Below are 27,650 nucleotides of genomic sequence, written 5' to 3' on the forward strand. Positions count from 1 at the left end.
AATATCTTGTGGCTGCTTGTCAGGATCGACTTCCCAACCCATTTTTTAAAAATACTACTGAAAAAAATTTGTATTGAATCAGTGAGTAACTATAGGAGATTTTATGAGTCAAGTTAGCAAGTAGTTTGGGGAAAAAAATGTATGGAAAATTGGTTAATAGAATGAAATATAATAAATATAAGATTATGTAACACAAGTTCCTTCTTGTCCCAGATTTAAAAATCGAACATATATAAGATTGTTTAAAACACATATGTGATGGATTTGAAGCCTCTACTCTATCATAGCTTACTAGATATAACATTGGTGTTTAATACACACTGAAGAATTTGAAATCAACTTTGCAGTCATATTTTATTGATTTTAATTTTTAATTTTCATTTCTTAGTTGGGTGATGTTCAGTGTGGTGCCTCCAGTCTGAAGCTGTTGTCTGAAACCTGTTTTGGGACATTTAAAAGACATCCAGTGAACCTCACATCACCCTGCAGTTTCACCATTTATTTTTGGTAATATGCTTAATTTCCCACAAATGCCTTGCTTAGTACCATAACAATAAAAAATTACCCTATTGTTTCCTAAAAGCAGCTTTCTTTGATTAACAGTCTGCCACATTAACACCTATACAACTTTTAACTAATTAAACAAGATATTATAGGTTTACTGAGTTACTAAACCAGAAGGTGTTTATTGAAATAATAAGCTGAACAAAAGTTCATTTAATTATGACTGGAATGTTGTTTAATCAAGGAACAGAGAGACCTGGAGTCACTTAAAGTCATAAAATCTGTCTAATTTCTATAATTTGAAATGTTCAGTTTTAGGTAAATTGCAAATATACACATTAAAATATGCTCAACATCATTAGTTTTTAATGAAAGGAAAATTAAAATCACAATGCGATACCATGACATGCCCATTCAAATGGCTAATATTAAAAAAGGCTGTTCGTGTCAAGAACTGAAGAGGATGCAGAGCTATTTGAACTCTTTCAATCACTGCTGGTGGGAATAGAAAATTATACAACCACTTTGTGAAATGTTTGCCGGGTTGTTCTTTTTTAAAAGTCAAGCATATACCAACCGTATGACCCATCCATTCTGCTCCTAGGCATTTACCCAAGAGAAAAAAAGGAAATATATATCCCTACAAAAAAATGTACATTTATTCATAGCAGAAATATTTGTACTAGACAAAATTAATCTAAGTGTCTACTACTAGGTGAATAAATTGTGGTATACCTAAAAAATGAAATATTAGCAATAAAAATGAGTGAACCATTGATACGAACCATTGATACAAGAATACCATGGATGAACCTCTAAATAATTCTGTGGAATAAAAGAGGCTGGACCTCTCCTCCCCACAAAAGAATAGATGCTATATGATTTCATTCATATAAAATTCAAGAAAATGCAAACTAATCTCTAGTATAATAGGTTAGTGGTTATTTAGGGATGGCAAGGTGGGGTGAAGATAAGAAGGAGGAAAGGATTATAAAGTAGCATGAGGACATTTTGGGAGGTGATGATATGTTGACTATCTTGATTATGCTATGGTCTTACAGAAGCATGCATCTGTCAAGCTTATTAAATTTTACACTTTCAATTTGTGTAGTTTATTTTATGTCAATTACATCTCAAGAAAGCTCTTAAAAACAAGACAATTAGATTGTCTCCGTCACCTCCTGCTGAGGCTTGTTGCAGGTGAGAACCTACAGTTTTAGAAGTAGATTAGGGGTCTTTCTGCTCTCTTCTATCTGATATTTTCCTTTCAATAAAAGATTTTCATCCTTCTCAGAGCTGGTCTGAAAGAAGAGAGGAAGGGAAAGAAAAATCAAAAGACTTTACCAAATAGGTATCATCTTAAAGTGTTTTGGGGCTTTTGTGGTCTGTGATCACATGTCCCATATAGGGCCTCTTCAGCTTCAACTCTCTCAATGTAGACCAGGCCCAGCTTTCATCTGCACGCTCCCGAACCCCTTTCTACTTTGGCATCTGAAGATAGACTCCTAGGACATCTCAGTCTCTGGCAGAGTTCATCAGAAACTGGAATACTTTTAAAGAGGTCACTGGAATTCACACCCCTTTGACTGGCTTGAGAGAAAAGTACAGTTCATTCCCAGACAGAGTTCTGCTCCAGCCAGGTCCTCACCCTCATCTTTGTCAGACATCAGCTCCCTCGATCTCAATGGCAGGAGACACATAGTAAGCTTTCAAGTGGTACTGCATCCTGAGGACTTGGGATAGTGGCCTGCATTCTACTCCTTGCTGGAGATTGAAATTTTAGTGCAGATCTTTTCGATTATACTTTCTTCACAAAATTCTACAGACAAATCTGACCCTTTTATATATTAGATATGGGTGAATCCTCTAACTAGTTCTCAATCATCTACCATAAAATGTCTGCTTAGAGTTATATCTTACAAGCTACTTTGGAATGTAACATCGAGAGGGGATATATGTATACGTATAGCTGATTCACTTTGCTGTACAGTAGAAACTAACACATTGTAAAGCAACTATATTCCAATAAAAATTTAAAAAAGTAAGTTAGGAAACTTTCCTTTAACAACCTGTTACAGATTTACTGAGTCAGGAGATATTATTGAATATGTCTTTTGTGTAAGAAACTGTATCAGATTCTATAAAAAATAAATTGTAATAAACATATTATATCCTCAAATACCTTTTTTATAGACTCTAATACAGAACATAGGTATATGGGCACATGAGTATAATTCAGACAGACAGTGGTGTGCCAGAAAAGAGATTAAAATGTACAATGAGAAATTAAAGTTACAAAATAATGCTTTATTCTGGTTTGTAGGATTTGGGACAGTGGAAAGTGTTGGGAAAATCTATATGAGTAAAAGATGATTAAAACTAGAGAGTATGATACTTTATAAGAAAAATAACCTTTCATCACTGGTTATTTCTATTTAATATAATAATTCAATTTTAAAATCTCAGACTTCATGACTTTGGTGTTATCCAAATATCTATTAGTATGTTTCTGAATATATTTGAAATGAGCAAATTGAAATATTTATGTGCACATTAAATTCTAAAAATATAATAAATCACAAAGTTTCATGTACAGTTTATTGGTGAATAGATTACCTCCTATGCTTCCTGGCTACTTTCATATTGATCAGAGACTTAATAGCCAGATAGAAATGATACTTACACTTTGTAATTGCCTTAAATAATGAGGGGTTTTTTTTGGGGGGTATTCTATGAACAACATAACAATGTCTTATTTTGATTAAAAATATGTTATGAAAAGTAGACTTTCTAGAGATGATAAAAAACAAAAAGGAAAAGGCAACATAATATAATAAATCTTATATAATAAAAGTTTCTCTTGTTTAGATATGATTATCTGAGGATAGTTATGAAATGGAAATATGTAAATCAAGCTTGAGATACCAGATATTTTAGGGTAAGAATTTTTTTGGTATCAGTTATAAGCTGGGATAGGGTGGTGGCAGAATAAATGATCTCCCAGAGCCCTCACTTTGAGGACAGTAGAATACATATCATTCATAGGGAAAAAAAAGAAACTATTAAATATGTACATGTGTGTGTACTTGTGCATGTTTTTGTATATCTGTGTATACACATTCTTTCATGCCCCAACCAGAGTCAGTGGTAGTTTTCTTGGATCCTCACTACTTCTTTTTGTACCATTCACTGTAACTTCCCTTGGAACACAGCAACGTTGTTATGTAAATTATTTTTAAACATATTTATTGAAGTATACTTGCTTTACAATGTGTTAGTTTCTGCTGTATAACAAAGTGAATCAGTTATATATATACTTATATCCCCATATCCCCTCCCTCTTGTGTCTCCCTCCCACTCTCCCTATCCCACCCCTCTAGGTGGTCACAAAGCACCGAGCTGATCTCCCTGTGTGATGCAGCTGCTTCCCACTAGCTATCTATTTTACATTTGGTAGTGTATATACGTCAATGCTACTCTCTCGTTTCGTCCCGGCTTACCCTTTCCCCTTGATTTTGGTCTCAATGCCATTATCCAATGTCTAAATCTTTTACTTTTTTTTAAACCTAGTGCAGTCTTTTTATTTCAAAAGAAGACAGACAAGCAGCAAAATTAAATTCACAGATTTAGTGACACTAAAGAGATGACCATGATGAATATTTAGACCTATGTAAGTACCATAAGCTGGTTATGGCCCATATAGCAAATTTACTTGAGAATAATTGTATCAAAACTATCAATATCATTGCCATGCTAATTTAGGCATTTAAAAGTTTAATTATATTTTAACCAAATAATAACATGATAAATGAATTTGACATTTGACATTTGCAATAGTATGCAAAATATGATGTAGCATTTTGTTTTAAATTATTTATAAAGTATTCTCAATTAGTTGGAACTTAAATAATTTTAAAATTTCTGATCTTTCCAAAGAATAGCATATTTTTATTGTTATTCATGGTTTAAAAACACTTTCATATTTTTAAAATTAATTTTTAACTGGAGTATAGTTGCATTCCAATGTTGTATTAGTTTCTACTGTACAGCAAAGTGAATCTGCTATATGTATACATATATGCCCTCTTTTTTGGATTTGCTTCCCGCTTAGGTCACCACAGAGCACTGAGTAGAGTTCCTTGTGCTGTACAGTAGGTTCTCATTAGTTATCTATTTTATACATTGTAGCTTTTTTTTTTTAGTTCTTCTTTATAATTAAATAGAGACTGGATTTTCCATATTTTTAAGAGGATGCTAAGAGGCTCAGAGGAAAAAAAGAGATCATTATTTAATGGTCTTCTGACTCCATGACTTTCGATTTTTCTACAATATTTTAGACATGTTATGACAATATTCAGATATAAGAGATACGGCTATTTTGAATAAGTGGTCACAGAATAAAAATTAAAGCCAAAAAACAAAAGAAAAAGCAAAAAATTAAACTCAAAACATAGATTAGTCTAAACAACTATATGTAGTACAAAATCAATAAGAAAATTATATTCATTAAAAGGAAATTAATTATTAGTATGGGATTAAAATGTATGGTAATAAAATAACCTCATGAAACTACAAATGAAGTAAAATAGACCCGGAAGGTCCACATTGACCATAAGCTTGAAAGAATGTACTCAATAGTCAAACATACTGTATGATGTAGTAGGATTTTTTTTTTTTTGAATTTTAAACATCTTTAATTTCTAGAGAAAAGGGTAAAAGAGATAATTGAGAAATGAGGGAAAATAAGATGTTCTTGTTATGGGATTTTTTTCTTTTATTCCTGGAATTTTCTCATTTAGAATAAAGTTCTCCAGTAGGATTTATTCAAGAAGTATAAATGTTGCCAACTTTCCCAAGAAATTCAAAGTCAAATTGCTGAATAAAGTCTAATAAATAAACATGAGCAATATAGATTCAATTAAGAGCTAAATTGTGTAGCTCTGAGATCCTAGCATAGAGAGAGAAAAATGAGTACTAGGACCTAGAAGGCAGAAGCTGACTTAGTTATTAAAGATCAGTAGTAGCAGGAATAGAAGAAAAAAATAAAAAGTGAGGTGATTCATGAATAAATACACAAAAATGGGAAACTATGCAACACAGTGAAGAAATAGATATGACTACAGAAAATTTATTTAGAGTAGTATATTAGTCTGTTCAGGTTGCCGTAACAAAATACCACAGGCCGGGTGGCTTAAACAACAGAAACTAATTTTCTCACAGTTCTAGAGGCAAGAAGTTCAAGATTAAGGTACTGGAACATTTGGCTCCTGGTGAGACTTCTCTTCCTGATTTATAGATCACCACCTTCTCCCTGTGTCCTCACATGATGTTCTCTCTGTACAGAAGGGGAAAGAGAGTTTTGGTGTCTCTTACTCTTTTTATAAGGGCATCAGTACTATCAGATTAGGGACTCACCCTTATGATCTTATTTAACCTTAATTACCTCCTTAAAAGCCCAATCTCCAAATACAGTCACATTGGGAGTGTGGTCTCAATATATAAATTTTGGGAGGATACAATTCAATCCATAATGGGAGGCATAGGTATTAAGGCCAACTGGATAATAGGTTTGTACCAATACATTAGAGCTGAAATTTGTGGGCAGGTTTTGCACTCTGACCCTGTATGCAGCTTCAGAATGTTTACTTAGAGTTTGTGAAGGAGCAAGAAATTCCCATGAATCCAACCCAGTGATGATGGGGCAAATGGTCTGTTTATAAATAAAAATGAAATTTATCTGTTGCTGGGTAGAATTTTTTCATAACATCCCTTAGGTATTCTAGAAAATACATTAGGATTATTTCCAATGAGCCTTTTCATTAGGCTCCAAAGTTTCCATTTCTGCTGAGGACAAGGGAGTTTTGGAAAATTACACTTAAAAGTAAAGAAGCCTTTAAAAAAACAAAACAAAACAAAACAAAAAAAAACTTTTGAAACAGTCTCCTTTAGGGAAATGCCCAGTCTTCCAGGGAGTCTTCTGCTCCTCAGTATGCCTGATGTGTGGAAGACTGCTTATTTGTCCACATGATGACAAGGTCTTGAGCCTAAGCTTTGTATGAGATCCTTCTCCTGTCTTCTGGGTCCTTACTGGATTGTACATTGATACTCTTCAGCATTGGGTGTCCTTCTGCCATTTATGGTGCAAACTATGGCTGTGAAAGCTCATCGGTGTCTTGGTCACAGTCAGAGCCTGCTGGACCCTCCTTGTGGACCCATCCCCACCACTGCTTTTGCTAGTACTGTTGAACCCTTGGGCCTCCAACATGTCTGACTACTTGTCCTAGGCTCTTTAACTGTAGCCTTTGCCATGGGATCATCATCCTCTCTCAATACTAGCTATTGACCTACTAGCTCTCGACTACCCCTCCATAGTGCCCAAGAATTGACTTGGGTGTAGGAGGAATATTCTTAAACACCTCTCTGGCTCTAAATAAATCAAGCACTATTTCTCTTCTCCTAAAATTGTATAAGTAATAGGGGTCTGGTCCAGATTCCCTAATGAGAAGATAAATAAAAGCCCCACTGGACTCAAATGTTTCCTTTATTCAGGTGAATTTTGTAGTTTCATGGTCCCTTATCTATGAAGTTATAACCCAGATGAGTATTCAGGAACCTCAGGTCTGACTTCTTTCATCTCCCTATTTCTCCCTTGCTAGACCTAGAGTCTCTTTACCCAGGAGCTACTGCTTTGTCTTATCCTCCTCCCTCCAAGATAACATGCACCCTTGTCCTTTTTCTAGGATAGACAAAAAGTTTAGATTCAGACATGTCTAATGAGCTGCAGAGAAATTTTATTTATGAAAGTATTTAAATACATTGATTTCATATTTTTACATTATTTGCATGTTAATTCATTTACATATTCTGATAACAAGTATGTATGGACAGTCTTAGTGCTATGCTGTCAAGATAAATAGTGCATCACATAGTCAATGTTCTCAATGAATTTGGATTAAGACAGGGAAGACAAAGATTTAAATAGAAAATTACAAAAGAGTATTATATATACTACGACAGAGGAGGAAGAGAGTATTATAAGAGAAATTATCAGGAATATCCAGCTTACTTCATGTCCAGAGATGTAATAAGGAACATCTTCAAAGTAGACAGAAGGGTTAATGGGACAGCTAACAGGAAGTGGTTTCCCATAAGATGTAGTGAAGCAATACTACTTTAGGATGGCCAATCTAATGGTTTAAGATAGATGGATTGGAGAGGATAGATACAGAAGTAGATGGCACTGTCAGAGCCTCAAAATTATTGATATATGAATGAATTAAGAAGAGAAACTCTGGGGGAAATGTTATAAGATTTAGGGGAAAAAAAGGGTTACTGAAGATGGCATCTATGGCATTGGTGAAATCTACAGTGAAATACCATGATAAAAATAATCAAATAAATACTAAGAAATATTAAATAAAATAATTATGGAAGAAGTAGGTGTAATCTTTCACTGTTCTACATCAATCAGGTTTCTATAATTGTATCTAGTTTTGGATACTGAACTTTAAAATGTAAAAAAAAAAGAGTAGAAGAACAGGAGATGGTCAGAAAAGAGAAGCAAAGATAATTAACCTTTGGCAAACAGACATTAAATAAATTAAATTTGTTTAGCTTAGAGAAAAGGACAAAGTTGATCTGATTATAGAAATGAGTCATACGTAGAGTAATTAGGAGGGAGATGCAGTTTTCCATGTCCCCAGATGACTGAACAATAGGAAATGGACTTTAATACAGTTGTAATTTTATTTTCATATATAAATGGGAAAAAACACTCTAAAATCTACTACAAATAAGCTATTATATAGCTTACTATATTGCATACTAATTTGCGAGAGTTTCCACAGGACTGTCTTTTGAATTGATGAGCATCTGTCTGTGCTGACTGGTTATTTATGAGGTTAGGGAGGGAAACTAGATGTGCTCATGGGTCTGTGATTTAAACAAATTTGCAAGAGTTTCTTAACTTAATTTCATTGTTTTACTCTGAAAATTAATGTAAAATAATGTAACTTTCTTCCCCTATGCTTTTTTAAAGTCAATAGCCTCTCTACAAAGTATGATTTAAATTTGGGAGAAAAAAATGTTAATTGCTTTACTTTTTTATCTTGCTACAAATAAAAATTCAAAATTCAGTCCTTAAAAATATATTATTAACTAAGAGAGTTTTCAGTAAATGTTCTAGTAACTTTACAGCTCTTTATGATTTTGCCTTTTATAAATTACATAGAAAAAGCTGAATTTACTCAAATCAAGGTAGACATTTTTAGAACACTATAGGAAGTTCAAGATCTAATTAAATTTGTCTTTTTACAAATATACCTAAACTTCCTGTAAATGTCCATAAGCTTCTAAAGTTGTCTGTGCACGAACTGGAGACATAATCAAAGGTCATTGGGAAGAGAATTAAGCTCCACCTCCTAGAAGGAGGAGTATCAACAAATGTGAGGACACAGTTAAATCCACCATAGTAAGAGAAATATATATTTTGATGAAGATGCATTTAGATTGTATACATATATATGTATATATATATAACACGTTTCTTAGAGGCTTCTTTAGCCTTTAAATCTGTAAAGGTTCAGTGCATTGACCAAGTCAAACGTGACCAGGAGTGACAATTAAAGAGTTTAGAGTAGCAGGATCATAGGATGCTCTGGGAGGAGATTGAGCTTCGAGTGTCATGAATTTTAAACAGCTAGTTCAGGGGAAATTGGGTAGTACATTTTGAAAGACGTTAAGTAGCCAGAATTATAAGTCTATCTAGTAAGCAACAGGTAGCTAACACAAGTTTGTTTGGGCATGCTGATTTGCTTGCTTTTGGTGATTTTTCTTATTTTAAGTAGAGAATGTCAGTAGCATCTTTGTTTTTAAGGAATAAAATTTAGTTTGTGTCAGTGGTGACTGGTGTGAACCCAAGATTAAGCATAAGGGGTATATTTTAATAGAGAAGTTGAAATATATTATCATCTCACCTAAATGGAACTACAGTATACTGTAGATGGGAAAGAAAGGTGGGATATGGAGACAGATGCTTTGGAAGTAAAACTGACACATTTACATGGCACATTGGATGTGGGAAGTATTATGTCTTAATACCCAAAGCACAGCATCTCCTTATTGCCAAGTTTCCTCTGAGAGTCAAATGCTTACAACCATGTGAATTATCATTGCTCCTGATTATTAGATACTGCAAACATTTTTACAGAAATGTAAGTTGTGTCTCTAAAGTATTAAAAAATTTCACCCTACATATATGTTATTTCAATTGTTGAACTTCCCTTGAACATGATAAATATTAATGCCTGGACTGCTTTGCATTCGGGTTTGTCATCAGTTAGCTCACTTTATTATCTGCACACTAAATTGAAGATGATTATATTAAGAGCACTTCATCTTTTCATTATCTTACATTTATTTGACTACCCTACTTGACTGCCTCATATTTAATTGAAATACCAATTGAGCTGGGGAGTTGGAAATAGAACTATTGTGTATGTCTCTCTGTTTGAAACATTTTTCTTTGAGATTGGCAGTTACCTTCTTTCTTTTCTTTTCTTTTTTCTTTTTTTTTTGGTCTACTTTTAGTTTCTGTATTAAAGGAGAAAAATCGACTGGATTTAATAAAATTTCACAAGTGCTCAAAAGATTCTTCTTTCCCTAAAGTTTCCCAACATTCCCCAAACATCAAAATAAAAATCACTGTTTGCAAATAAAGTATAAATTACTGTTTTCCAAATAAAGAATTAAAATCATAATTTAAATGTTATATATTTAACATGGTATAAGAATTTTTCCAAGACATTTTAAAAAGTTTGATATTTCTAAAGTACAATAGCTCCACTTTATTCTTTTCATTTAAAAATATATCAAAAATAACAAAAAATACATTAATTCTAATTGAGAATTTAAAGAGTCTTTTGGGTAAATACAATTTATAATGTGTGACTGTATGATTTAGAATCCTTGAGGCTATTTCTTTGATTCTTTAAAAGATATCATTGATTTTTAAATAATAAACATATAAGAATAAATTATTTCTCAAAAACCCATTTTAAATTACTTTTAAATATTTAACTTCAAGTAGAATGCAAAACTGAGCTGATTTTCTTGAGTTTATAAACTAATTTTATATTTGAAAGCCTTAAATATGAATTATTAGCATGAGCAGAAATTTTAAAATATACACTACTTTTTTATTACAAGTTTAATATATATTGTACATTCAAATAGCAATATTGTTAATAATTTAGATACACAGTTGCATTCCTATAAAAAATGTTTGTATTTTGTATTAATTAGGAACAATTGTAACTCACATTGATGTAAGCAGTTTTATTTAAAATATTTAATAATTATAGTATCATCTATATAGTCTGTTTATGTTAAGTATATCAATTTATTACACAGAAAACAAGCTTTTTGAGTTGCAAGTCCATATAAGTTCATTTATACATGCAGAATTGTTATTTTCTTTTAAATTTGTTTAACTGCTACTACACTCTTTTATTCTTATTGTTTGTTTTTATTTTCTTATTTTTTGGAAGCCTCTTCTTCAAATTGTATTTAGAACCCTATGCTCATGTCCATGTAATGTGATGAATTAGCCTAATTTAACTATATGTTGTAAGAAAAACTAGCTAAAATTTTATCAAAATTCTCATTTTTGAATACAGGCCTTTTAGCATTAATGCAACATTTTCTTTTTCTGCATGGTGCCAGTCTGTTTAATGGATTTTAAATATTTATCAAATTAACCAATTGCTTGAATAAAAAAATTCCATTAGTGGTTTTAGATTTGTATGAATACAATATGTAGACAATGGACCATTCATATCCTAAGACAGTTATTACCAAACCATTTTAATCATGCACCTCTCATTAAAATTTTTGAATTTACTCCCAATATATGAATATTATTTGTTTACAGTTTATATAATTATACTGCCATACTGATATGTTCATATGTGTGTTATAAAATTTCCACAAAGTATAAAATAAAAAGTAGAAAAATATTTAGAAGACAGAATAATGATAAATATGCAATAATTCTGCATGATTTGGTATCTTATATCATTTATTATTGACATAGAAAACTCTCAACAAAATAATTATTGATATTTATGGCTCAGTAAAAATCAACACTTTTCTCAGCACTTAGTTCTTAACAGCTTAGCTAATGATGATGGCTTAATACTGTCATCAACCATAATCTCCAGGGGTAACACATACTTAGATGAGAATTCAATGCACTTTTCCAATTGTTTTCTGACTTTTAATTTTTGTCATGTTACCTTTAAATTTTATTATACTGGCATTGTTTTTATTCTATCAGTTGTTGATGAAGAGCTTATGTATGTACTTTGCTAAGTAAGAAAATGTACACTCTGCTATGTTTAGTTTGCTTGTGCTTGTACTACTATCAATATCTTCAATCCATAGTTTCTTGTAGAGATATTTTTCAGCTGCTTGTCCATTTTATGACTTAGTTTTGTTAAAACTAGATAACGCTATCCAGAAATTTACTGACCCTGAGACAGGTACATCACAACCCATGACATCCTGTTAGGGGAGAAAACAAAGTTTGTCACTGTAAATCCATTCTCCTAGTTGAACTTCCACCCTTCCCTGAAGGAACATCTTAGATAACATGTGGCAATTCTCCAACTGGTGTTGGGATAGAGTGAGAAGATCAGTATTCATCTACATCTTAAATATTAGTAGAATTAATTAATTTATTTATGTTTAAATGTTATTTATTATAATATTTTTGTCTTGCATCCCAAAGGATTATGTGGCTCACTTCCTGTAGTAATACATATACCTTGATTTGGAGACAACTAATTTGGGGAATGCAGAGAACAAATTTACCATAGCCAAGGAGGAGTATAGTTCAAGCTTTTGGAATGGTGTCCAGAGACTTCCAAACTGTCTGAGCAGTAAATCTAGTAAATCAGCTTTTGAAAATTAGGAAGTTGTCTAATTCCACACTTGGATGTGGACTGGTTATTCTGTTCTACCTTTCTCTTTGGATAGCATATGGCAAACAAGTTTTGGAAGACTTCATATCAAAGTATGCAGTAAAGAATGACAATATTTTATCACTCAGATAGGCAGTTAATGTTGTCAATTTTCATTTAAAAGAAGAATATGGACAACATGAATTTTGCTTAATCTTTAGGTTAACTACAAAGGTATCTGGACTAATTAGAAAATTTTCACTACATGCATGGACTATTAATTTATTCAATAAATATTTGTTGAGTGTCTACTTATATCTGGTACTCTTCTAGGAATAAAACATTATTATTTTTTTTTTTCCTCATGGAAAAAAGAGAAAACACAACCCAGATTAAAACCCACCCTGACATAAGGGAGAACTTGGCTATGAAGAAAACAAGGTCAAACAATGAGGAGAGAGATTGCTGTTATTTTCCACAAGGTGATCAGGGACAGCTTCTCAATTAAGGTGACATCTGAACAATCTGATAGAGGAGAGGGAGCAAGACAAGCAGGTATCTAGGGGAAGGGCATTCCAATCTGCAAGAACAGCAAATGCAAATACACCAAGGCAGGAGTGAACTTGGCAAGGAGGCCTGGAGGCTGGAGAGAGTGTGAAGTCACACAGGAAAGAATGCATCCGGCAGACAAATCTAGCAATGCCTGTAGATTAAGGATTGTGGATTTTTGTTTGTTTGTTTTGAGAAAAAGAGAAATGTAAGAAAGAAATGAAAGGATTTAAGAAGAGACATATGACAGTATGTGGATGTTAAAAAACAAAGCATTTTGAATTTGAACTATAAAGGGTAAGAGTAAAAATCTGGAAATTAGTTAGCAGGAGGCTGCAATACTAGAGTTAAGAGACAGCAGTGTTTTAGAGCAAGTCAGTGACTGTGAAGGCCCTGAAAACTGATTGAATTGGAGTCAGGCTATATTTGGAAAGCATATCAGACAAGAGCATGTACACTGGAGTCAGACTACTTTGGTTTAAATCAGAACTGCTAGTTTTATGTTATACAGCCAGGTACTACTTAAACTTACTGTGAAACCTTATCTGTACAAAAATAAATGAATGTATTACCTACCTTAGTTATTGTAAATGTTCATCATTAATATGTGTGTGTATATGTGTTTACCAGATAGGAGAGTATAACCATATAGTAATTATTATTAGTTTTTATTACTAAAAAGAGAAAAAAAAATGAGTTCATGATGAGTCCAAAGTTTTGGTATGAGCATCAGGAAAAATGGAATTGTGATTTACTAAAATGGGAATGACTAAAGGAGAAGTAAGTTCAGGGAAAAGTGAAAATAAAAATTCAGATTTAGATATGCTATGGTTGTGATGACTCAGAAGCACAAAAGTTAATGTTTTGAGTAGGTTTTTTTGAGATGAGAGATCCAGGCAAAGGAAAAAAAAAATTTTCAACACTTATATGAGTGTTAAAGCTATGAAACTGGATGCAATCACTGAAAAAGTGATATAACTGGGGAAAAGACGAATGATCTGTGCATTACTAAATGTAGAAAATGAATCAGCAAAAGTGACTGAAAGATGAGGTGGGAGGAGAATTAGGAGGGCTTGGTTCTTGGATAGTAAGTAAAGAATCTGTATCTATAAAGGGATGATCAGCAGTGCCATTTGCTTCTGATAATTAAGATGAAGGCAAATAATTGTCCAGTTACTTTAACAACTAAATTTCACTGGGGACTTTAGCTGTAATTCTTGAATTATCTGACAGGACAGAGTTTAAAAGAGAATAGGAGGAGATAAATTGGATACACAAACTATAGAAAAGTCCTGGAAGAGTTCTGTAAAGAGAGGAGAACAAAGTGGTTGTTGATAGTACAGGGAAGTTGTGGCCAAATCATTTCTAAATATATTCTGCCTTTAATTTTTTTTAACTAGTAATAAATTTACACAATGCAAAATTTACAAAGAAAGTATGCAACAAAATAGTTTGAAAGGGGATAATTTCATTGCAAAAATGTAGGATTTGGCCTTTGGCACTGATTAGATAAGAACTTTAAACCAGGAGGAAAATCAGAATGTAAATATGAATGCAGGTATATGGGTAGATAGATCATAAAAATGTGTTATACTTTACCTTTGATACATTATACGTTCCCTGTTTTAAAAAAAAATGATGTTTGAGAAGAAAGAAGAAAGTGTGATATAATCCTTGAGATTAGAGCTGGAGAGTAAACAGACAAGGAACATTGAGTAGGACTGCTGAACAAGAAGGAAGTTGAGGCTACTGGCCATGAGTTAAAAATGACGTCAGGCTCAAGCCAAGGAGTACTTGCCAGAAATTCTGTTGCCAGTGTCCTTGTCCTCACAGTGAGCCACAGCCACCCCCATCTCTGCCAGAGACCCTCCAACACTAGTAGGTTTATTGAGATATAATCAACATGAACATTGCATGTGTTTAAGATGTGTAGTGTGTTGACCAGAGGGCAGACAGCAGAAGCAAGAAGAGCTACAATCCTGCAGCCTGTGGAACAAAAACCACATTCAAAGAAAGATAGACAAGATGAAAAGGCAGAGGGCTATATACCAGATGAAGGAACAAGATAAAACCCCAGAAAAACAACTAAATGAAGTGGAGATAGGCAATCTTCCAGAAAAAGAATTCAGAATAATGATAGTGAAGATGATCCAGGACCTCAGAAAAAGAATGGACATAAAGATCGAGAAGATGCAACAAATGTTTAACAAAGAATTAAAGAACAAACAAACAGAGATGAACAATAAAATAAATGAATGGGCTTCCCTGGTGGTTCAGTGGTTGAGAATCTGCCTGCTAATGCAGGGGACACGGATTCAAGCCCTGGTCTGGGAGGATCCCACATGCCGCGGAGCAACTAGGCCTGTGAGCCACAACTACTGAGCCTGTGCGTCTGGAGCCTGTGCTCCACAACAAAAGAGGCCTCAATAGTGAGAGGCCCACACACTGCGATGAAGAGTGGCCCCCACAGGCCACAATTAGAGAAAGCCCTCGCACAGAAACAAAGACCCAACACAGCAAAAATAAATAAATTAATTAATTAAAAAAATAAATAAATAACTGAATGAAAAATACACTAGAAGGAATCAATAGCAGAATAACTGAGGCAAAAGAACGGATAAGTGACCTGGAAGACAGAATGGTGGAATTCATTGCTGTGGAACAGAATAAAGAAAAAAGAATGAAAAAATGTGAAGACAGCCTAGGAGACCTCTGGGACAACATTAAATGCTACAACATTCACACTAAAGGGGTCCCAGAAGGAGAAGAGAGAGAGAAAGGACCAGAGAAAATATTTGAAGAGATTATAGTTGAAAACTTCCCTAACATGGGAAAGGAAATAGCCACCCAAGTTGAGGAAGTGCAGAGAGTCCCATACAGGATAAAACCAAGGAGAAACACTCCAAGACACATAGTAATCAAATTGGCAAAAATTAAAGACAAAGAAAAATTATTGAAAGCAGCAAGGGAAAAATGACAACATACAAGGGAACTCTCATAAGGTTAACAGCTGATTTCTCAGCAGAAACTCTGCAAGCCAGAAGGGAGTGGCATGATATACTTAAAGTGATGAAAGGGAAGAACCTACAACCAAGATTACTCTACCCAGAAAGGATCTCATTCAGATTCGATGGAGAAATCAAAAGCTTTACAGACAAGCCAAAGCTAAGAGAATTCAGCACCACCAAACCAGCTCTAAAACAAATGCTAAAGGAACTTCTCGAAGTGGGAAACACAAGAGAAGAAAAGACCCTACAAAAACAAACCTAAAACAATTAAGAAAATGGTCATAGGGACATACATATCGATAATTATCTTAAACATGAATGGATTAAATGCTCCAACCAAAAGACACAGGCTTGCTGAATGGATACAAAAAAAAAAAAAAAGATCCATATATATGCTATCTACAACAGACCCACTTTAGACCCAGGGACACATACAGACTGAAAGTGAGGGGATGGAAAAAGATATTCCATGCAAATGGAAATCAAAAGAAAGCTGGAGTAGCTATACTCATATCAGATAAAATAGACTTTGAAATAGAGAATGCCATAAGAGACAAGGAAAGACACTACATAATGATCAAGGGATCAATCCAAGAAGAAGATATAAAAAATGTAAATATATATGCACCCAACATAGGAGCATCTCAATACATGAGGCAACTGCTAACAGCTATAAAAGAGGAAATCAGCAGTAACACAGAAATAGTGGGGGACTTTAACACCTCACTTACACTAATGGACAGATCATCCAAAATTAAAATAAAGAAGGAAACAGAAGCTTTAAATGACACAAGAGACCAGATAGATTTAGCTGATATTTATAGGACATACCATCTAAAAACAGCAGATTACACGTTCTTCTCAAATGTGCATGGAAAATTCTCCAGGATAGATCACATCGTGGGTCACAAATCAAGCCTCAGTAAATTTAAGAAAATTGAAATCATATCAAGCATCTTTTCTGACCACAACATTATGAAATTAGAAATGAATTACAGGGAAAAAAATGCAAAAAACACAAACACATGGAGGCTAAACAATATGTTACTAATTAATTAAGAAATCACTGAAGAAATCAAAGAGGAAATCAAAAAATACCTAGAGACAAATGACAATGAAAATACGATGATCCAAAACCTATAGGATGCAGCAAAAAGCAGTTCTAAGAGGGAAGTTTATAGCTATACAAGCCTCCCTCAAGAAACAAGAAAAATCTCAAATAAGCAATCTAACCTTACACCTAAAGGAGCTAGAGAAAGAAGAACAAACAAAACCCAAAGTTAGCAGAAGGAAAGAAATCATAAAGATCAGTGCAGAAATAAATGAAATAGAAACAAAGAAAACAATAGCAAAGATCAACAAAACTAAAAGCTGATTCTTTGAGAAGATAAACAAAATTGATAAACCATTAGCCAGACTCATCAAGAAAAAGAGGCAGAGGACTCAAATCAATAAAATTAGAAATGAAAAAGGAGAAGTTACAACAGACACCACAGAAATACAAAGCATCCTAAGAGACTACTACAAGCAACTCTATGCCAATAAAATGGACTACCTGGAAGAAAAATGTAAATTTTTGGAAAGTTATAACCTTCCAAGACTGAACCAGGAAGAAATAGAAAATATGAACAGACCAGTCACAAGTAATGAAATTGAAACTGTGATTAAAAATCTTCCAACAAACAAAAGTCCAGGACCAGATGGCTTCACAGGTGAATTCTATCAAACCTTTAGAGAAATGCTAACCCCATCCTTCTCAAACACTTCCAAAATATTGTGGAGGAAGGAACATTCCCAAACTCATTCTATGAGGCCACCATCACCCTGATACCAAAACCACACAAAGATACTATAAAAAGGAAAATTACAGACCAATATCACTGATGAATATAGATGCAAAACTCTTCAACATAATACTAGCAAACAGAATCCAACAATACATTAAAAGGATCATACACCATGATCAAGTGGGATTTATCCCAGGGATGCAAGGATTCTTCAATATACACAAATCAATCAATGTGATACACCATATTAAGAAATTGAAGAATAAAAACCATATGTTCATTTCAATAGATGCAGAAAAATCATTTGACAAAATTCAACACCCATTTATGATAAAAACTCTCCAGAAAGTGGGCATAGAGGGAACTTACCTCAACCTAATAAAGGCCATATATGACAAACCCATAGCAAACATCATTCTCAATGGTGAAAAACTGAAAGCATTTCCTCTAAGATCAGGAACAAGACGAGGATGTCCACTCTCACCACTGTTATTCAACATAGTATTGGAAGACTTAGCCACGGCAATCAGGGAAGGAAAAGAAATAAAAGGAATCCAACTTGGAAAAGAAGTAAAACTGTCATTGTTTGCAGATGACATGATACTATACAGAGAGAATCCTAAAGCTGCCACCAGAAAACTGCTAGCACTAATCAATGAATTTGGTAAAGTTTCAGGATACAAAATTAATGCACAGAAATCTCTTGCATTCCTATACACTAATGATGAAAAATCTGAAAGAGATATTAAGGAAACAGTCCCATTTACCACTGCAACAAAAAGAATAAAATACCTAGGAATAAACCTACTTAGGGAGGCAAAAGACCTGAATGCAGAAAACTATAAGCCACTGATCTAAAGATGATACCAACAGATGAAGAAATATACCATGTTCTAGGATTGGAAGAATCAATATTGTGAAAATGACTATACTACCCAAAGCAATGTACAGATTCAATGCAATCCCTATCAAATTACCAGTGGCATTTTTTATGGAACCAGAACAAAACATTTTAAAATCTGTATGGAGACACAAAAGACCCCCAATAGCCAAAGCAGTCTTGAGGGAAAAAAAGCGGAGCTGGAGGAATCAGACTCCATGACTTCAGATTATACTACAAAGCTACAGTAATCAAGACAATATTGTAGTGGCACAAAAACAGAAACATAGATCAATGGAACAAGATAGAAAGCCCAGAGATAAACCCACATACCTATGGTCAACTAATCTATGACAAGGGAGGCAAGGATATACAATGGAGAAAAGACTGTCTCTTCAATAACTGGTGCTGGGAAAACTGGACAGCTACATGTAAAAGAATGAAATTAGAACACTTCCTCACACCATACCCAAAAATAAACTCAAAATGGATTAGAGACCTAAATGTAAGACTGGACACTATAAAACTTTTAGAGGAAAACATAGGAAGAACACTCTTTGACATAAATCACATCAAGATCTTTTTTGATCTATCTCCTAGAGTAATGGAAATAAAAACAAAAATAAACAAATAACACCTAATGAAAATTGAAAGCTTTTGCACAGCAAAGGTAACCATAAAGAAAGCAAAAAGACAACTCTCAGAATGGGAGAAAATATTTGCAAACAAATCAACGGACAAAGGATTAATCTCCAAAATATATAAACAGCTCATGCAGCTCAATATTACAGCTCAAACAACCCAATACAAAAATGGGCAGAAGACCTAAGTAGACATTTCTCCAAAGAAGACATACAGATGGCCAAGAAGCACATGAAAAGCTGCTCAACATCACTAATTATTAGAGAAATGCAAATCAAAACTACAATGAGGTATCACCTCACACCAGTCAGAATGGCCATCATCAGAAAATGTACAAACAATAAAGTGCTGGAGAGGGTGTGAAGAAAAGGGAACCCTCTTGCACTGTTGGTGGGAATGTAAATTGATACAGCCACTATAGAGAACAGTATGGAGGTTCCTTAAAAAAAACTAAAACTAGAATTACCATATGACCCAGCAATCCCACTACTGGGTATATACCCAGAGAAAACCATAATTCAAAAGGACACATGCACCACAATGTTCATTGAAGCACTATTTATAATAGCCAGGTCATGGAAACAACCTAAATGCCCATCAACAGATGAATGGATAAAGAAGATATGGTACATATATACAATGGAATATTACTCAGCCATAAAAATGAACGAAATTGGGTCATTTGTTGAGACGTGGATGGATCTAGAGACTGTTATACAGAGTGAAGTAAGTCAGAAAGAGAAAAACAAATATTGTATATTAATGCATATATATGGAAACTAGAAAAATGGTACAGATGAACCTGTTTGCAGGACAGAAATTGACACAGCAGATGTAGAGAACAAATGTATGGACACCAAGTGGGGGAAGCGGCAGGGGGTGGGGTGGTGGTGTGATGAATTGAGATATTGGGATTGACATGAATACACTGATGCATATAAAATTGATGATTAATAAGAACCTGCTGTATTAAAAAAAAAAGTGACATCAGTCATTACGGGGGTGTGCTTTCCTCCAGCCACTTTGAGTTGCTCAGATGCAAGCATAGAACAGGTAGAGAGTTAGACTTAAGTAAGTTTGGGACATTTTCCAAATTAGTAAAGTGTAGAAAGAAAAGTGAGAGGGAGAAGTGAATTGTAAATTCATGCAAAGGAGTGACTGTGATGTTAGGTCATAGCAACCCATGCAAGTAGTGAGGGAAATAAAGATGAGGGTGAAAAACAGTAGTAGGTCAGTGGAGTGAAGGAGGTTCAGGTGGAAAAAAAATATTGTGGGAACTGTAGTAATAAAGAGTGGGATTGAAAAGGTAAGAAGTAGTGATTGGAGAATGGAATGGTTGAAGTGGATATTAAGGAAGGGGTGTAGCTGCTGGATATAATAAGACAAGGACATTAACACAGAACAGTGGCTGAAGGGTGAAATCATCGGAGGTGAAGCAATTAAAGAACATCTGGGGTTCAAAGAACTGAAAGGATATTTAATATTAATGCTGAAATCCCCGAAACTTTTTAGCAAGAATTCTGTTGGGGAGACAGTGTGGCAGGTGCTATATCTTCATACAGAAACCAGCTGAGAAATAAAGTCAGGATCAGTGGATTGGGTTATTTTTCCTCGCATTTTAACAGGTGAACTGGGATGTTTTATCATTTCGGTATCAGAAAATGTCAAGATGATAGAGGCTATAGTGTACATAATTTAAGTGGCTAAGACAAAACATTCCATCAGAGAGACATTAGAGGGGAATATAAATGGGAAATTCCTGTAAATGGTAACTTTATTAACAATAATACTTTAATTATTTTTTTGTAAAGCACTTGACAATTTCTACAGCATTTTACCCTGATTTCATTTGACCTTTGCAAAAATTCTGTGAAGAAAGTGGAGACAGTGTCATGCTCATAGTAGGAAAAAAAATGAGGCCTTGAGATGTTAAAAGTCTAGATCAAAAGCTGAGGGGTCCTAAATAAATGGAAAACTCAAAAGTTCTGAGTAAATGCATTACTCTTTGCTCTGAAACATTATGCCTATTTCATTTTTTTTGTCAGTATTTATTTATATTTTACAAATAAAATATTATATTATAGCACTTTGACTTCAAGTTAGGTAGAGGCAGTGGTGTTCAAATAAACCACACTAGGGTGTTAGAAACTTGTATCCCATTCCAATGCAATTATACAATTTATTGTATTATAACACATGAAAATTCCATGATGAAGCAGAGTAAATTTTGGCAAATATGTAGATAAATAGATATGAAAAATACAACTAGAATCTAGATTGAGTGGGGTATTTATGAGTCGATAAAGCTAATATCTTCTGAAATTTTACAGATAATTTTAAAAGTTGAGATGCTTTTTAAAATTATTGTATCTTTATTTCAGTACTATATGATATAGAGCATTATGCTGCAGATTAGTATTCAATACTTGAAAACATTTTATATTTTTGCCCCAGGAACATAGTTTCAGCTTCATCCTCTTCCAATATGCTTCAATTTTTCTGCTATTTAAACCATATGCTTCAGAATAACTTGGGTACGTTCTGTGATGCTGTCAACTTATTGAATATATGGAGACTTCAGTGTCCTTGTCTATAAAATAGAGATAACAGTGTATATCCCCAGGGTTATGAGGAAGAGTAAAGAAGGGGATGGACGTAATGTTCTGACATATGTTTTTGCTCTAGTAAGGACTTCATAAATGGAAGTTGCTCTTATAGTAATATTTATGTTACCAAATGAATCAGGTTTTCTTCTCACAGTTTACACAGTCAATACTCACAGTTGTCCACAGAAAGAAAGGTTGCCTTTCATTAGAATGGTGGCAATCTGGGGAGATGGGAGACTCAGCGTTGCCCAAAAAACACTTGCAAAGATACTGCTTGGACATGAAAGTTTTAAAGGAAAATAGAGGAGTAATGTCAGTTAATCACTGAGATAGGGGGTCAGAGTCGTCACCACCCCACACTGTGTGCAGGCTTTTTGATTCCTCATGATCTTCCTCTAGTTGTTTTCTTGTTTACACAGTTTGGTCACACCGTTTGTTCGGGAGATTACTGAAGGGGAAGCTAGGGAAGAGATCTGTTCATCTGTTAATAACTTCATTTCTACTTCTTCCATCTATGGAAAGAACTGACAAGTTAGGCAAGGTATTGTGTGATTAAAAGATTTGAAAGGTGTGCTTGGGTGGGAAATGAGTAGAGCATGGGGGGGGCGTGCCTCGTTTAAAAGTTACAATATAGCTTTGCTAAAGCGACAAGGAAAGGGGCTTCCTGTTGAGGGCAGTTTCCTGCGAGGAGCGGTTTACAAATCCCCACTTGTCAAAACATCATTCTATTTCTATGGGATTAGGGGTGAAGATCTATCTTCTATAACTTCTTCATGTTGACATAGGGTGCCGTATTCTGAGTGGAAGATGTCAACATGGATCTGTAGTATCTCTTTGCTGACAATTTTTGTTGCCCGTTTACATATATGAGTGACGTAAGATACAATTATTTTGATGCTCCCCAAGATATAGATTATTATGAGCAATAATGTTAATCCCATTCTCTTGAGGCCAGTTCTTGGAATTGTGCTAGACATAGATTCAGTACTGCTCAAGTTGGAGTAGCTTATGTCATGGCTACAGCCTGGTCATCATGCAGTTAGCTTTTTCCTTCTGGTGACAGCTATAGTATCTATAAAACAACTCAGGAATGTGCATCAGACATTGTGTCTGTGACTCTATTGTCCTAATCATTAACTGCTTGATTTTGTACTTGGTGGGGGTGGGGGTGGGGGGGTAGGGGGTGGGCAGCAGGGTTTTGCTAGGTTCCACTTATTCAATTTTTATAATTTATTCCTGCCTTCAAATTGAAAAGTAAATAATATTTTGATACATTAACTGTTTGTCTTTTTAAAAATGATTAAGGCATATGCCCAAGCATAAACTATTTCTCAGCAATTTACAATTACTTCCATGCCTTTTGGTCAGGTAATTTGAAATTATACTCTAGAATTAGATTTTTTTTTTAATGCTTGCTCTAGTTTCACATATATAGATTTCTTTTTCCTCTTTGTGTTAAAAAATATATTTTTCTACTGAAATTAACTTCAAGCTTATTCTGGATTTTCCTTTCCCTCAGGTGAAATTAAATAAAGACAAAAGTAAGTTCCAAAATAAAGTATCTTGTCTCTGTGTGTACCTCAAATGATAAGGAAAATTATAAATATGCGGCAAATTAAAAGGCCCAAATAAGATGATGAATATAAACTCTAATATATCAAAAGTTACAATGAATGTAAATATGGATAAATTATCTATTTAACAAATGGAACTTGCTGAACATTATCAATTTTTCATGTATACTTAGTTAATATTTTAATTTAGGACTTTCTTGATGGAGAGAGGAAGAGTTTGAATTATGAATAAGAAGTGAGTGCATGGCTATTTGGATAACCACAGAAATAAATTAGCAAAAAAAAAAAAAAAAGCCACTGCCCTTTTCTGTTCTTTCACAGTGAAAAACAAAACTTGATTTTTTTTTTTATTTTGTGTATATTATCATCCATTTAAAAAAGATGACATTTCTTATAATCCCAAGCAGGTAGGTGTACTCATAGGACAAATGGCTATTTTATTTTTGAGGTTGAGGGGTACATGATGGATTTATTTAGCCTAAAATTTATTTAGATATTAATAAATAATACCTAAGTAATTAAAGTAATGGAATAGGTTTTTTTCAGAAATAAAAATAAATTAGTAAAGAGCTCAGAAACTGACTCATGTATATTTGAAACCATACACGAGAGAGTCATTTCAGTGGGAAAGGAATAAACATTTCTGTCAGTGGCAATGGAACTGATTATAAATATGAAAAAGAATTTATTGGGTCTCATGTACACCCATTCCAGATGAAAGTAACATAAACATGAAAGACAATATCTCAAAACCTATAAGTAACATACAGGTGATTAATGACATGACCTCCCCGTAGGAAAGTAACTTTAGAAGAAGGCCAAGACTGTGAGCCGTGGCCGCTGAGCCTGTGCGTCCGGAGCCTGTGCTCCACAATGGGAGAGGCCACAACAGTGAGAGGCCCGCGTACCACAAAAAAAAAAAAAAAAAAAAAGAAGGCCAAGAAAAATCACAAACAGAATTGAGAAAATTGACAATTTAGAATATATAATAAAATTAAAATGTCTGTTAATTACATGACAACATTAAAAGGTTGAAAATAAGGTCACAAACTGTTATAAATTTGTTAAAAATTGAAAAAAAATCCTAGAATATAAAATTTATGAGGGACCCACACACAGATAACCCCCTCAAACAGATAGACATCAAAAGATCTTTCACAGAATAAAAACAATGAAAATATACTTAGCAGAAAAATGTAGATATAAACCACAATGAGAAATTATTTTATATCTAACAAAATAAAAAGCAGTATAATAACAAATGTTGTCAAGAATATAGTGCAATGAAAACTCTCATAACTACTTATTTAAGTATAAGTTGAGAAAAATAAAGAAGATAATGAAAGAAAACCTTTGGAAAGCAGTTTGGCAATAATCTGCAGAGTTAAACATACATATTCTAGGACCCATTAATTCTGTTTCTAGATATTTATCATAGACTGGAAACTCTTGAACAAATGCATAAGAAGGTTATCTTTCTCTATCTTTCCTCCCCCTTCCTCCCTCCTTCCATTTGTCCCCCTTTTCCTCTCTTTCCTTCTTCTTTCTTCTACCTCCCATCCATCATTTTTTTTTTTTTTTTTTTTTTTTTTGCGGTACGCGGGCCTCTCACTGTTGTGGCCTCTCCCGTTGCGGAGCACAGGCTCTGGACGTGCAGGCTCAGCGGCCATGGCTCACGGGCCCAGCTGCTCCGCGGCATGTGGGATCTTCCCGGACCGGGGCACAAACCCATGTCCCCTGCATCGGCAGGCGGACTCTCAGTCACTGCGCCACCAGGAAAGCCCCATCATTTTTATATATTTAATAAATACTTATAGAAGGCTCACTTGCAAGCATTGCCAAAAGTGCTTTACACATACTAACACATTCGATACAGTTATGATCTCCATTTTTCAAATGAGAAACCCAAAGCAAATACCTGACAGCAGCTCCCTAAGAAATCCATGAGGGCTTTTGTTGTCGGTGCTCTTTTTAATTTTCTACCACTTTTCTAAAGATTATTATGTGTTACAAAGCAGTAGCAAGGTGTCCCTTACCTCAAGTTCTTTGCTTACTGACTATAACATTCTTACCTTATTCTTCACCTGATTTAGAACTCAGTTTTTGTATTCCAGCCTCCCATGTATCTTCCCTCATACTTGAAAGTCAAGTGTTGTGTCTCTAAGGATCAAATCAAAACATGGCAGCATTCTAAGCAGGAAGGAGAGGAATGGAGGACAAATTTTTCTTGTTTTAACACCCACATTTATTGAAGTGAAAATCTTTCTCCAAATCCTTCTCTCCCTAAATAGTCATTTCTCACAGCTCATTGGTGAGAAGTGGGCTGCTTGACCACTACTATCTGCAGAAAGTTTGGGAAGACAAAGTTTGACAACCTTCAGCCTCTCATGGAAGATTTGTTTTTGTTTTTTTTTTTGGTAAGAGGAAAGAATGGGGAGAAAAATTGCTGCTAGGAAGACAGGTATCTGCCACTGTATGTCACTATACTATGTTGTAAGTAGTCCTTTATAGTTAAGATGTTGAAAGAGCTACAGAGAGAGAGGTTTTAAATGAGAACAATGACTTCTTAACTTCTACAATTTCCTTAAGCTTCCATCTTCCTAAAAGTAAAGGGTAAAGTATTTCCATTTAGTATATGAAGACTATGATCATTTATTGAACAGTGTACCTATCAGGGTTTCTGTAAGAACCAGTCAAATCAGGAGATCTGTGTTTATTTACCCAGATATAGATGAAGCATAAGTGAGTGTACAGTGACCTGGGCTTGGTAGCAATTGAACAATCACCAACTCACAACCTAAAGCAGAGAAAGAGAAAAAGCCCTGAAAATAACTGGATAGAAGAGAATTGTACAATAGAGTCTCCTTTGAGAAAAGCAGTGACATTCAATTAAGATACATAGCCAGTTCAAAGCAACTTCAGAGGATGGAAGCAGGGGCATGAATATCCTGACCTCTCTCTACTTCCTGTCAGAGCACTGCATTCACTGAGACCAATTAGAACCCCAGAGCACAAGGGAGCCCACTGATGTCCATAACTGAGGTCAGCCCTATGGGGCAGGTGACAAGGCAGAAAAGGCTCGCCTGTGAATCGAAAGTAACAAAGGTAAGATACACTACATAGCAGGTGAAACATCCACATGGTAAGGAATTCAAATGGAAGATGTCTATGTTCTGTCCCCATGCCTGCTGTTCTAGTTCACTGCTCTAGAGGTAGCCACTCTCAGCAGTGTTTTGTATTCTTACATGTAAATACTAAGACAATAAACTACATACAGAATCTTGTTTTAAAATGGTAAAAGTTGACTTTTCCAAGATGAAATTGAGCCTAGATCAAGAGCGCAGAATTCCACATATATTATAAAAATACATATATGCACTGGCTGAGTTGAGAAGATTGCTAAGTGTTTGAAATTATAAATATAAATATGAACAAATTGCATAGCAAGGCTTGATTATGGCCCACATTAATTGTGCCGATTTGGTGGGATCGATCTTGCTGATTTTTAAAATTTTTAATTAAATTTTTCAATTCTTCATTATCTTCTTATCGTGTTGTATGTTCCTCTACCACCATACCATATTATGCCAAACTCAGAACATTTTTTCCTCTTATGGTTTGGAATTTAAATGTTGCATTTGCACTCTCTTAGAGGTTACCTGTAGCGTACATATTTAAGTAAATATTTTTATCATCAGTGCCTCTAGCCTTTGGCTATAAAAGGGGAAGACCTTAGCAAATTTTAAAGAGAAAAACATGCATTTTTTTCACACTGCCCTTACTCTTTCTATCTAGAAATTAATTTCTGATATTTTAATGATGAGTATTGCTCAAGATTATTGTTTTTGCACATAATAGTTAAATTATTAATATGTTTTGGGTTTCTTTCGTGTGTGTGTTCACCTCTTTTGGCATCTCACTCCTTTCATATAGGTTCACATCTGACACAATATATCCTTTAGTATACTTTAAGGTGATATTATGTGTATGTGAGCATTCTTCATAGTTATACATTTGAAAAATGTCTTTATTTTGCCCTCAGTTATGGATGATAGTGCCCCTGGATGGAGAATGTTTTGTTGGCAGTTATTTATTTGTCATAAATTTAAAGATTTTTCTCCACTGACTTCTGGCATATAT

Source organism: Lagenorhynchus albirostris, chromosome 5 (genome assembly GCF_949774975.1).
Source record: "Lagenorhynchus albirostris chromosome 5, mLagAlb1.1, whole genome shotgun sequence".
NCBI lineage: Eukaryota > Metazoa > Chordata > Mammalia > Artiodactyla > Delphinidae > Lagenorhynchus > Lagenorhynchus albirostris.